The sequence below is a fragment of the Sesamum indicum genome, linkage group LG6 (genome assembly GCF_026168435.1).
Source record: "Sesamum indicum cultivar Baizhima isolate 11 linkage group LG6, ASM2616843v1, whole genome shotgun sequence".
Lineage (NCBI taxonomy): Eukaryota > Viridiplantae > Streptophyta > Magnoliopsida > Lamiales > Pedaliaceae > Sesamum > Sesamum indicum.
The window spans coordinates 12,857,898-12,870,159 of NC_142662.1; positions in this window are offsets into that span (position 1 = coordinate 12,857,898).

The window sequence follows — 12,262 nt, forward strand, 5'->3', positions numbered from 1 at the left end:
TGGGAGGCCCAAAAGTTATTTCACTTACTATGTATGAACACAGAATAATCAGAATCCACACATATGCTGACACGTGACAGTCCCTGCAAGCTAGAATCATATTTACTAATTTTTTGAAATAACATCACCCTTAGATAGTTCAACCCATCTACAAATTAGTATTATCGTTTGTTATTATTACTATTCCAGAAAAATGCAGGAAAAGAACATGCACATGATCATCCACAGTCTACTTTATCTTCGTGCTGCTTCTTCCCTTGGTGCATGGCAGGGATGGAACTATATAAGCTCTTGCAGAAAGAAAGCAACAGTACAAAAACAGCTTAAGTACGAGGACAATTTATTGGAATTTTTATCATATGCTCAAATAAAGATATAAAATTGATGGTCCATTAAGTATCCTATATACCAAAGAGACCTAGATTCTGGGTCCGGACAACATTTGAGATATCATACATTATATATACTCATATGTGATATGTCTGCATGAGTGTACAAGATGGAGTAAAGGTTTTCTCCACATTCTCAAAGACTACACCATCATGACTTAAAAAAGGACAAAATACGTTCAATGTAGACCTGCACAAATGCTTGGAGGAGGCTGAAACTCGCTTTATATTGACATCATTCTTCATTGCCTCAATAATAATGCAATAAACATTTCCTCTTGTAAAAGTTAAAAGGAACATAAGGAAACACTGGAAATTGGTCTTGGGGGACAAGAAGAAAATCAGTGAAGTTTATCAATAAAAAGCCTACACAATAAAGTAAACAAAAAAAATCAGTTCGTTTAACATAAATCAATAAGGAAATACTTAACCACCAGCAAGTAAAAAGGAGCTATTGAAAAATATTTGTTTTTTAGTCCAAGCTGGAGCTCAACTACTGTAATTATCATAATAAGAAAATCTCTCTTCGAAATCAAATAAGAGTTGCAACTATGCTTAGCAAATCATTTACCCGCAAGCTTCAAAATTAGCATGTACGCAATGTTTATGCTTCATTTTTCATTGCACAAACTTTACTTACTATTTCCACCTAAAACAAACATTACATTTACCTCTGGATACCACAAAACACCACCACAATCATAAAACTACTAATATCTGTGTTTATCTTCAACAAATAGATGAAAGGCAAATCCTATTACACCGACACACCAAAATATATGACCAAATTCACTATTAACAAAAACAAACATGAAAAACTCATGTTTATGACCAGGCAACAGCTTAAGTTACACTTAGTATCAGCAATTAACTACCAACTTTTTCCAAAAAAATCAGAAATCTACTCTAAGATCAAGCAAAACAAAGAGGATGAAAGCCATAAATATTTCTCGAACAAAATCAATTGAGAAACTGGTTTTACTTTACCAAGTCCATCTCAAACAGGTGAGACAGCTACATTTAAGCTGCCACCAATGATTTCGACATCCTCAACTGCTGAGCAAACTGTTCTGATGAATTTCTTGAAATGTATTTCCTTTGAGAGGCCCAATAACTTGGATCTTCTTCGGTCAATGGTTTGGATTGTCCTTGTTCGCCCTTTTGTGTTTAAGCATTTGAAGCAAGGGACGGTATTCTTGGGGTGTGGATCGCAGATGAGGGCTCTGGTGCTTCCCATCTCAATGAAATTACGCTCCCCATCGCGGTGAGGAAACATAAAAGATGGAACCCATTTTGAGAGGGTATGGTAATCCGGAAACTTGATAAGGGGTAAATGATTGGCTGTGAGAGAGGACTTGAAAAAATACCGGCACCGGCAGATTGGTAGATCGGGGAGAGAAGAGTATAGATCGAGAAAAGGAAAAAAAAAATGGGTCGAAGACCGAGGGATGGTCAGAAAAGAATCATGGGGGTGAGGGCAGTTCGACGTCGGCGCTGGTCGTCGGCGACGGCGAAGGACAGAGGGAAAGTGAGCAAATGGGAGAAAAAAAGGGGGTTTGCAAAGCAGGCTGAAGACGCACGTGGGGGGGCATGGGTCGTCAGAAGATGACGTGTTGGGCAGCAAACGGTGGCCGGAATGTCAGAAGATGGTTGCCGGCGGTGGTCAATTGCCATAGTGGCTGGAAGAGAGGATCGGTGGTTCTTGCGAGAGAGAAAGACGACCAAGAAAACCCCTTCTTGTATCTGTGAACAAAGAAGGAAAAAGAGAGAAATGAAGCGAGTAAAAGAACAGAATGCTTGTATTAAATTTTTACTTTTTGATGTTGAGTTTGAATTTTTAGTTTTTTTTTTTTATTTTGATACATATGTTCATTTTGATTTTTTGCTTGGGCTCATAAGTTGTGGGCTCATTTATTTATTAATTTCTTTTTTTGATTGTGGGTTTTTTTTTTTGGACTAAGATTTTTTATTTTATTTGAGCCTTAAGGGTTTTGTTTGGATTTTATTTCTCTTTGATAATAATTTGCTATATCAATTTTCTTAGACTGGGCTGAATTTTATATGCTTTATTTTTATATTAGAAGAGATTGGGTATCCTGACAATTTTCCTAAAAAGACATCCCTAAACTTTAAAGTCAGTATTTAAATTTTTCTCTCAATTTCGATCAGTGAGTTTAACAGAATTTGATTATATAGCTAAAGGTTGCTGACAGTTAACTTCTACTGGTCGATGATTGTAAAGCAACTTGTTAATTCATATTGATAGATTAAAATGTACAAAGGAGTGACAAAGGTGCCTTCTTTTTATTGCAAAAATAAATTGGAGCATGGGCTTATGCAATGCAGATATTATGGAGTGGTTCCTAATAAATTAAGTTCCTTTGGCAATTTTTAATGCTTTATTGACTGTGTGGGAACCTCTCAAAGCAAGAATAATGAGGATTAGACTCACAATCTTTTACTGCAATAAGTTAAGTTGCAGCAATTAAGTTTCTTTCTTAATTGCTTTTATTACCTTGCTAAAATAGTTATGTTATTTAATAATTTAATTAAGTAAAAATATAAAGTATTTCAAATATTATTTTGCAATTTAATAAGTATTTTATAATAAAATGATCATATTCATTATTAAACTTAAAGATTTCGAACTTTTTAAAATTATTGTATAAGCTTTCTATTTAATGAAAAATTTAAAAGATAAATAACAATATAACTAAATGGGTTGCTATGTAAACATATAGTTTCGTTTATTTGCGTGTTCAAATTTGTTGGTGGGATAAATCTTCTTGCTTGGTTTCATTTACTTCCTAGAAGCTCTTGATATTTTATTAATTATCTCCCTATTACTTGGAATTTGAATTTCAGTGTCATCTTTTTTACTTATAGCTTACTATTTCCTTCATCTTCTCGAATACCGCCCATGTTTATTATCAATTTTACTTGAAATCTTAAACCACTCAAGATTAAGTGCGTTAAATATATGTTTTACTTTTGATTTCCTTCTCATTGGGAATGGATTCTTTTAGCTGTACTAGTCACAACATTCATTTTTTTTTGTTAATTAATTGGGTCTTTTCTAGTAGCATGAATTTGGTATATGCTTACAGACTCATGTCTAGAATATTTTTTTTGGTAAAGGTAAATTTTATTAAATAAAAAAAGTATAATAGTACAATACATCTTGCTTAATCAAGCGGTTTCCTCGACAGGCCAAGGAATCCGCCATAAGCGGTAAAGCGCACTAGTGCTGATAGCAATAGGTAATTCTACACTAAGAATCCTCTGCTGCACATCTCGAACCATCAGCGCACCTACAGTTCATGTATCTCTATGTACTCCATCAAATCGCCTAAGGCTATGCTCATGCCAGATATGGTACACATACGAGACCAAAAGAGTGCGGTAGGCCGTAGAAACATAGTGTTTGCCTCTCCATCTGCTAGCAGCTCATAAGACGTCAATGGCCCAAACTCGGTTGGGCCAATCAAATCGAAGTGTGTGTCGAATCACCGTCAAGCTGCCACCCCGAATAAGTGTAGCGAAAAAAAGATGATCATGGGTCTCATCAGCACCATCAGAACAATGTACGCAGGAACTATTAATATGAGCCAACCAAAGCTTATTCATAGTAGAGAGTCTACCAAGGATTGCCAACCATAATACAAAATTATGTCTAGGAGTTTTGAAGCGGCCCATCAATAGTGAAGACCAGCCTACCTTGGGCCCTTCACCCCGTAGTGAACGAATCATCACAGCAACTGTTAGTTGTGTATCTCTTAACCGCCAAAAGGATACGATCAACCCCTCCATGGATGGGTGAAAGAGACTGCAAGAGATGTAGGGAGTGAGTGTTAGTGATAGAGGCCAACACCATTGCCCATCTAAAAGGAAAACCAAAACCTTGTCCGTCTCCATAGTATTTGTAAGTCGAGGGCCATGCGGAAACTGCTCGATGAGTGGACCTAGATCATGACAAGGATTGTGCCATAGCGAAAAAGTAGTTCTATCCCCTATGAAATAATGAATAAAAGGCCGGAGAAGTGGCCGTAAGCAAAAGAGTTTCCTACAAACCCAAGAACCCCCTCGCTCAGGGACCGTCCACATAGTAACCTTTCTCAAGCGTGTATGATGTATCCAATCAACCCAAATAGAAGCTCGCTTGCCGCGGATAATCTGCCACAATTTGAGTCCCATAAGTGCGTGGTTAAGAGTAGTATTATCTTGGATCCCTTGACCACCTTCATCAATAGGACGACATACGCAATCCTATGCCACCTTTGCATACCCTCGAGCAGATGATCCTTCCATAAGAAGGTCCTCAACCATTTTTCTATCTCTCGAATGATGCCTTTGGGTAGAATAAAAGCAGACGCCCAATTGGTACTAAAGGCAGTAAGAGCAGATTTAATAATCTGTACTCGTCATGTATAAGATAAAGCTGTGCCCTCCCATCCTTTAATGTGTTGATCCAATTTTAACAGTAAGGGCCGGCAATTCAAAATAGTGAGTCGTGATGAGATAAGAGGAAGTACCAAATACTTCATTGGCAGAAGTCCCTCTTGGAAGTGGAGTTGGTCAATAAGCAAATCCCGAATCCCCATAGCTGATCGTTAGATAATAAATTTACTCTTTTGGGCCCTGATCCGAAGGCCGGACAAATCCCCAAATAAGTCAAGTCCCTGCTTCAGCACTCGTACGGACTCTAGCTCAGCCCGATAGAACAGTTATAGGTCATCAGCAAATCCAAGCTAAACCAATCTCAACGGCTCGCATTTCCAATGAAAAACAAACCTCCTGTCTTGATTAGTTAGTTGCTGCATAATAAGATTCAAAACTTTCATAATCATGACAAATAAACATGGGGACATCGGGTCTCCTTAGCGAAGACCCCGAGCACCAGCAAAGAAATCATATGGTGTCCCATTAATCCAACAGAGAACAAGGTAGTAGTAATACATTCTTCCACCCAATGAATAAGCCTGTCAGGAAATCCAAAGAGCTGCAAGGTAGCAATAAGGAAATCCCATTCAACTGTATCATATGCCTTACGTATATCTACCTTAAGGGCATAGTGAGGTGGCAAGCGCTGTTGATTATACCCTGTAAAAAGCTCCTGTGCCAGTAGTATATTATCGCTAATCGAGCGAACTGGAACAAAAACTGTCTGCGCTGGACTAATAAGTTTATCCATCACCAAACTCACTCTTTGCACAATGATTTTAGTAATGACTTTATACAAAATATTACAACAAGCAATCGGTCTAAAGTCAGATGCACTTGTAGGATTATGTTCCTTGGGGATGAGTGCCAAAACCGTAGCATTCACTTGTCTCAAGAGTCTGCCAGTGGTGAAGAATCCCGAACAGCCTGCGTCACTTCAGCACCCACAATAGGCCATGCGGCTTTATAAAATCCCGAGGTATACCCATCTGGCCCAGGGACTTTATCTGCTGCCATATCAAATATAGCCAATTTAACCTCATCATCTGACACTGACGCATCATCACTCGAGCCTCTTCATTGGTCATAATGTGGAGTACCCACGGATGTAGGTACCGAAGGTCTAGAAACCTTCTGCTCCACTCGCTCCCAGCAAGTTGCCATAGAACCCAATAAACTCCTGGATCACCTCCTGGTAATCCGTACGAGTATGGCCAAGCTCATCATCAATTTGGAAAATTCATCGTTTTGTACGGCGCTGCGCAATTTTTTGGAAAAAATACTCGCGAGCATTGATCTCCTCCTTTCATCCATTGCATCTTGGCACGCTGCTGAAGCATAACATGCTCAAGCTGCACTGCTCGTGCATATATCAATCTGAAATAATGCTCAAGTGACAAGAGCAGAGAATTATGTCGATCCATACTGAGTAACCGCTGAGCCGTATCAAGAAAGTCCTTGGCCAACTGCACATTACGTGACAAATCCCCCTTATTCCTTCGCTGTTGTCGAAACACGGGCTTTAGTGCTTTGAGTTTACGCATAATCGAGTACATTGGAATTCCCACAATATGGTGCCGCCAAATATTCTGCACACTAGGAATAAACTGGGAGGATAAAGCAAGATAGTTATCAAAACGAAACATACTTCCCAACTGTTGTTGGGTGTCCCCTCTAAGAACAAGGGGGAATGATCGAAAGTACGTGGTGTGAGACTTATGTAGGAAGCCCTGGGCCATCTCATCACCCATATGTCATTCACTAGCATTCAGTCTAATCGCTTCCATAAACTACGGCAATCAGTACTACAATTGTGCCACGTAAGCCATTCCCCTTGCATAGGCAAAGAGAGCAAGCCAGTATACACGATACAATCATTAAACTTATCACTAGCTAGTCGGTTGTCACCCACCTGGCCACATACTTTGCTAGAATCGCGCACCACATTAAAATCACCTCCTACCAGCCACATCTCCTCAGAACAGTGCCTGCAAGTGTAATAAGTTACTGCCAAAGCTCTCGGCGGGCAGTAATATCGTTCGCTGCATAGACAATTGTAATAGTATAGACATTATGCACATTCCTCATACCGACACGACAGGGATATTAAGTAATTCATCATTCCATGCAAGCCATATTCGATTCCCAAAACTCACATAATCAGTAAACCACTTCCAACGAGGAAGTGTAGCAAGTTGAATACGTACCGCATTTGTCGCTTGGACCCATGCTTCCAAGAGGCCGGGAAAGTATAAGTGATAATCCTCAACCAGGGTAGAGACTGCAAGTTGGATTACTAAATTCTGTACATTCCATATAGCTAAATTCAACATGGATTACTAGATGCGGCCTCTCTATCTAGAATATTTGGAGTTATGTTATAAAGTAACAAATTAGTAATTTTGAAAATCAAAGTACAAAAAAAATGGCCAACTTTATTGAATTAAAACTTACGAAATTCAGGTGCTAGAAAAAATCAAGCAAACAAAACCAATTCACTATTTATCTATTTTTTGGAAAAGAATTTTCCCTATCAATTGAGGTAGAAAAAAAATACTTGAAGGTATATTATTTGAAAAATTTTCTATACCATTTGGCTCTTTTAGGTTTGGGTTCTTAGCTATGATAATTTATACATGTACAAAGGTGGAGGTTGAACTTGAATTTGTCCTGAAGTTATAGCAACTTCTTTTTGTGCTTTCTACTAGTGTTTCACTACTTTGAAGTTTGAGCTTATGTCAAGTTTCCATTATTCCATCCACACACATAATCGCAGTAATTAATATTATGTTGCTGTTTGGAAAATCCTCACAAAATAGTGAGACACATATCTATGTGTGTACCTTTTAAATCTTCCATTGATTTGGTCTTCATTTCTCCAGGAATCCAATGTCATCAAGCAACCAGTGATGTTCTAATCCCCCAACTCTCAGCCCAAACTATGGAGCAGGGGAAGTGCAAGAACTTGGAGGGCTCAACTGCTATGTTTCCAAGCCCGCTAATTCCAAGATTTATTGATCTCAACAATCTGGCTAGTGAATAAGTATATACAAAAGAACTGAAATCTTCTCAACTCAAAAGAACAACAAAAATAAGTATTTAACGAACAACTTGTTAGAAGAGACATCCACGCAAAGATGCATAACTAATTCTAATTGGATCGGATCACTTGAAGATTAACAAATGCTAATTGCAAAAAGAATATAAGTCAGTTTTCATAATTTTTTCTATAATATAAATGATATATTGTATTATGATATCGAACTTTATTAAATTGCTAGAATCTGTTGTGTATTAGACTCCTATTATTGTTTATATTTCTTACTCTATTTTCTTTATTGCTACTTAAAATTTAAAAAGCTAGTTTAGTCCATGATAAGAATTATAAAACCAAGCTTTACGATAAAGCTTAATTCACAAAACCACTTCACAATGAGATACAATATTCAACTTTACTACTTGAAAGAATGTAATCAGCTCCAAATTTAGTTAAAAAAACCAAACTAAACCAAACACTTCACAATAATCACTGTATCAATATCCTTGGAGCACAATTCCTTGATGACACCACATAAATTAATAAATATAGATCTTGCGTTCATAGGCAATGTTCTTTTAAGAGCGACTGAATCAACGAACCTGTTACCTTAAGTTTAAGGTGTACAACAAACTTAGTCATTCTACTAAAAGTTATGAAAGAATTCAACTTGTAATAACAAGAACTAAAAAGTGCCTACTTTTCCATCTTTTCTCCTTCGGTATAGTGTGAAACTTATTGACCAGAACAGTAGTTGCAACTCCACTTGGATAATATAATTTATAATCTATGATTATAATCTGCCAAAAAGATAAGAAATACAGGAACTAGAACTAAGAGTTTCTAACATAGATATTCGTGAAGAAAGGATTACCTGATGAAGCTAACTTTATGAGAGAAATCAGAGCTAACAAGATAATAAAGCTAACTCCAAAAAGAAAGTCAATCATCCAATCAAGCCCAAGTTCTTTATAACTCCTAGTTGAATTCTCTTCTGTGTCAACTCCTGCCTTTTCATATATCCTCTTATTCAATCCTAAAAGATAAGACCTAACACCACCTGAGAATACCATGTCAGCCAAGAAAACTAAGTAAATTATGGAAATCAACAACTAATTCCACAAGAAGTGATATTCAATAAAATAGAGCCCACATACAACGTAGGTTCAACATTTCGACTTTCCTAACCTCCCAAAGCAATGCTATAGGAAGCAACTGGACAAGTCTCAATAATTGTATTTTCCTATCTCGTAAATAGAGTCGTCATGAACTTGGTATTTTAGAGAAGCTTTGTTCATGTTCTAATAAACACAAAAGCAAGAAGAGCAGCTGGCACATTCAGGTTTGGGACAAGATCAATTGTAAGATTGAGCTTCATTACTATCACACATGATTCCAATTAGTAAACTTGCAACCATTCCGCGTACATGGAGTAATCCTCTTCACATCCTCTTGCAGCTCTCTTATTTCATCCTGATCCTCCTTCTCAATTTCCTTCATTTCTCCTGTCACTGACCCTTCTTAAGCAATTCAATGAGCAATTCATCATTAGCATGTGGCTTAAAAAGATAATGAAAATCATTCATTTCAAAGGCCAGAGAGTTCTTTTCTTATATGATCAACATTTTTCTTCAACTAAACCAAATGATCACATAAAATTGACGTTACTACAAAACCCACAAAATATAAATCTATCTCTATTGTTTAAGACAACCTCTCATTTATGTTTTCTCTTCCAATTCACATTGTATTAAAATCAATGAACACATTGCTTGCAAGGACATAAAATTTCTCCACTTTTCCCTGCGTTACAAAATGCAAAATCAAGAAATTTCATACCTTCTCATATGCATATGTATCCTAATAAATTCATATCAACATCCTGGAAAGAGCAGTCTTGCAAGCATAAAACTGTAAACAAAGATCTGAAAATGAATTAAAGCAGAGTTTCTTGAACTGAAGCAAAATAACTATACACAAATGTAACGCACAGAAACACATATAAAGGACTCATAGACTAGGGCACTGGCAAAGGGACCAACTACAAGTGGAAGCAAATTAAACTCAAACTAGTAATGGCCTAAAAATATTCTCTGAGACCTTTTCTTAACTACTAATTAGGTTCTATAGAAAATTAGTATAAAAATAGATTATTGGCGGCTATGGAATCGAGTCCTACCAGATGTGTATATGTTTGTCTTAGTTAATGTGAGTTTATTATACTATGAGTTTATTGATTGAATCAATATATTTTTCAGTTTATTGACATTGACTTAATATGTAATCAATGTTTTTGTGAAAAACAAAAACAAAACAAAACAGCTTAAGAATCGAACTTTTTGTGCTACTGATGTTTTGTTGAAAATTAAAAAAACTTAAAGAATTATGCTAACAAAAAAGACATAAGTTTTGGAAAAAAGAAAAAATGTGAGGTAATCTAAGTTATTGTCATTTTCAAATTATACACATTTAATCCTTATTAAATAAGTTATATGTTTAGGTATTCCAAAATCTGAAATAGATTTCTTTGAATTGTTCTTGTTTTATAGGATGTGTATTTGAACATAGAGATAGATTTTTCACATAGTTATTTGAACACGTAGAGTTCTTCTTTATTTTCCCCCTTAATTACAAGCTAATTATGCAGCCTCTGGCTATCTGTCTCTGACTATCTGTCTCTGACTGTTAAAATATGTATAGACCACTAGTAAGTACACTAGCTATCCAGTAATATAATAGATATCATTCCCATGACGATTTAAATGCAATAATTACCAATCTATAACTAATATATGATTATTTGGATGAACGTAAAACAAGCGATAGGTTAACTACTACTACTACTAAAACAATTATTAACTAAAATAAAGGAAACGAATGTGTTGGAGAATATTCAAAGATAAGAAAGATGCTAAGTTTAATGGTTCACCTAATAAATGCAATGAATGCAGAATTCACAAATTAATCTAGCAAGCAATGCTTTCATACACTGAGGTTTCTTGCAAGTTAATTCAATATACTCTCTCGAGTTATATCAAATCTATTATTATCAAGAAAATAGTGAAATTCTCCAATTTAAATCGTGACAATAATGCATTAAGATTTGTGAAAAACATATGTAATCAGATGAATCACATCTATGTTTGCCTACATATCCTTCAATTCACACCATGAATTATCTTTTCCACTAAGTTGAATTTCTTTCCAGTTCATTGAAATAATTAATTAAATCTAAGAGTTGATTAGATTCTCAAATGATAAGAACAAGCATAGTAGCACATGGATCTATGAAAACAAAGCTGTAAATTAATTAGATAAAAATACTTAAAACATTGTCTCAATTATGTTTAGGATATTGTTTTCTAATTTTTCTTTATTTTGATATTTATTTAATGGAACATAATCAATTAAAATTGACTGCAAAAATCGGAGGATTGTCCTCGATTTTCGAACATAGGCTTATTTCATTAAAAGACCATTTCCACTGATCTTTTGAAAGGAGTACTTGCTTAAGGAATGCTTGAAGTTCAGGGTTAAAAGCATAAGGACAATAGCAAGCACAACGTCATACCTGCTTCTATCACCCGTGAACGGTATGACAGGCTGGACGTTGTTGGTTCAATAAATGCTCTACATAAATCAATTTATGCGACATCGAACCGGCATATTGGATATGCCGCGACAGAAGCATTTTTTGAAGCTCACATAACTGAAGATCGTTTGTACACAAACATTGGGCTAAGACGCAATCCCCTGTGGAGAAGCTCTAAGACCATAATGTCGATTTTTAGGGAAGATGTATATTGACATAATCCTTCAGGTCTCTTCATTCCTCCTTCGACCTACTTATCATAAACTCTAAATGGGCTTGAGAAGACCATTTCATAAGTTGATAAAATGGTCGGACCAATACGAGACAACGATTGAAGAATTTGCACCGTCGGTCTTGGATTTGGAGGCTTTGACCTCAAAGGCGAAAGGCAATGGAGCCAGACGCCGAATGAGAAAGAACGATGAAGCAAAGTTAGTTGTTGCAATCGCCCCAAGCGCTCCTATCGCCTTGATGGACGAAGATGAAAGGAAAAATAGAACAATGATTCGGCAGTCAAAATTTACTTATGATGTTTGCATAAAATTGGCGAAAGGAATTACAAGAGGGAATATCGTGAACTCCCCTTCACCCAAACTAAAATATGATTACTATTCAGATTCCCAAGTGTTGGACAATTGCTCTCAAAACGCATTTCTACAAATGATTTGCTAAAATGAAGAGAAATAGAATGCTACGAAAAATAGTCTTAAAGCTAAGGAATGGCTGGACCATTAAAAGCAATAAGACTAAATCAACTTAGCTAATAGTATTCATGTTGAAATAGTATACGATTATGTAACCCAA